The sequence below is a fragment of the Gavialis gangeticus genome, unplaced genomic scaffold (genome assembly GCF_001723915.1).
Source record: "Gavialis gangeticus isolate Ggan-Ray unplaced genomic scaffold, GavGan_comp1, whole genome shotgun sequence".
In the NCBI taxonomy this organism is placed as follows: Eukaryota; Metazoa; Chordata; order Crocodylia; family Gavialidae; genus Gavialis; species Gavialis gangeticus.
This window is the reverse complement of record NW_017729032.1, coordinates 99145735-99148406: the sequence shown is the minus strand read 5'-3', so window position 1 is coordinate 99148406 and position 2672 is coordinate 99145735.

The following is a 2672-nucleotide window of genomic DNA, read 5'->3' as shown; positions in this document are numbered from 1 at the left end:
ATATAAGAGCAAGACTGTATTTTGTGCTTTTATGCACTTACCTCTATATGCGTGATACAAACGCACACATATCAGGACAAAAATATTTTTTTAAAATAAGATTAAAATATGTTATTGTGGATGTTTTGATTTTTAGTATATAATTTGTTTTTTTTCCAGTGTCAACATGGCAACACCCCTTCCCAAATGGAGTACTTCTGGGGAGAGGAGAGGGACTTCCAGTGGCAAAGGTCAGGGGCTAGGAAGAGGGACTTCCAGTCCAAAGATGGTGACCAGGGGATGGGGCACCTGTCAATGGGTGTGACTAACCTTGTGGCTCTCAACAGCTTGCTAAAATTCATTAAGCAGACATCCAACTGAAATAATTGCCTGCCCCTGCCCTAGAGGCTAGTATGATGGGTCAATGGCAGGAATCAACTTTTCAATACTGAATGAGGAAGACTGGGTGGGGCAGACTATAAAAAGTAGCATCTTTTCAGCATTATGAATGGATATGAGCAGAGCCAGATTGCATTAAGCAAAGCTACAGAAAAGGATGTGTAGTAATTGATAGGGAAGAGGTTGAGAGCCAGGACAGGAGTTTTAACTCCTTTAATGGAGAGGAAAAGCTGCACTTTAGATGTGTTACTCAGAAAGAGTCTGCAGGAAGGGGGTCAACTTTGACTTGGACTCAAGTTTTGGGCCTGAGTAACAGGTAGGGTGGGGAGGTCGTCTCCAGCAATAGTGAAAACAGGTAGCAGGGAAGACTTTTGGAGATTAAGAGCTGTCTTTTAGTCGGGTTAAGCTCAAAATGATGGCTACATATCCACATGGAGATGTGAGAGACAGGTCTCAATTTTAGTTGGACATAAAGAGATAAATTTGAGTCAAGAGATTGATCTGAGAGTTATCAGTAGGGATCCGGGTTTTCTCTGATAAACCCTCTTCCCCCTCCCCCCCCCCATTATAGGATTAAAAATGTAACCCTACATCCACATTTTTCTGTGATTAAAATGAAACATGCCATTAAAATGAAATGGGGATATATATCTATATACAGTGGTGTTTCATTTTAAATGACAGAAATTGTGAATTTTGGGTTACCTTTTTTAATCTAACAATTGGGGAATTATTTTCTAAATCAGAGAAAACTAGGATCCCTGGTTATCAGCATGGAGAGGGTAATTAAATTTGTATTTGCCAATGAGATTACCCACAAAAAGAGTGCAGAGGCAAGGACAGAGACCAGTGGGAGCTCCCTGTACTTACAATAAGCAATAACTGAAGTAACTTGTAAAACACGGATGATTTTTAAGCTAGCAGCAACTGTATGGCCTAGCTGTTAGCACTCTACATTGCCCTGGAGGTGATTCTGGCTCAAACAAAATTAACTGTGACAGAGTTGGTTTTGTGTTGCAGATCTCATGCATTTAGCCTGCAGTGAGGAAGTGGGGTGAAGAATGTGTCAAACTTGGACACTCCTCAGAAGCTGGTCAATCAAATCCTAATCTCACAGGAGACTGCCAGCTCACCCAGCTATATGAGCAGCAATATAGAGCAGTTTCTATCAACTGAAAAGGAATATAGATTAGAAGAGACCCAAGTATTCCAGCTGCTGAAGTCAGCTGTAGCGGATATGACACAAGACAACTAAAGTGAGAGTTGTAATGTTGGAGGCCCCCTGTGTGAGCAAAGGACACACTGGTTAATTCAAGGACTCTAATAATCTTTGAGCAATTAGAGTTGAAGAACATATTCCCTATTTTATTTTATTTAAGATGTAATATTTCATTATCCTGGTGATGCTTGTTTCGCCAGGTCTTTAACACATACTACATTGTACAATCTTGAATCTAAATAATGATCAATTTGACATTTGGTTGTAACCTGTTATCACTGTATGCAAAGGCAGCAAAAAAAAAAGGAAACCAGAAGCATAAAGTACAATGTTTAAACCAAGAACCCTGAGAACAGACAAGGATTGCCAATAAATATATTTTCTGAGTACAGACTACCCTCATGTGGACAGAAGCAGTATCTCCTTCTGCATGGTTATTATTTCAAATACATATCTTCAGTTTTTCAATAGCAATATTTATTGCATTCTGCACCCACTATTTTAAAGTAAACTCGTTTTTGCCTTACAAAATGGTTTCCATGTACTCACCTTTCTGAAACACCCACCTAGAGATCTCAAGTTTCCCCGTTTCATTTTCCTTTCTTGATTACTTTTAATATAGGTTATTATTTGAGCAGGACACCTTTAGAATTACCCAACTTCGAAGACTGAAAAGTTAAAATTGAATTTCATACCCATGATCAATTGTGTCATGGGATGTACAGATATCATTTTCACCAATTTAGAAATCACTTCTCATTTGAAAGTTTCTCTCAAAACTATTTTTTCTACCCATTAATTCTACCACTGTCCCCCTTTTTCTAAAGAAAACTAAAAATCCAGGAGCACAATTCCTGAGAGAGCTAAAAAAGTAAAGAATCACACAAACTATAGGACTATGACTCCTGTTATAGCAATTATAATAGCTAGACTTGGCTGTTCGCCTTTAATTACATTTTATCTTCACCAATCTGTCTTCTAGGCAAAATTCAGCTACATAAAATTAAAATGTATACTGTCATTTCATATTTGCTTCTTTGGGGCTATAGGGAGGTGCTACAGTCCCCCCCCCCCG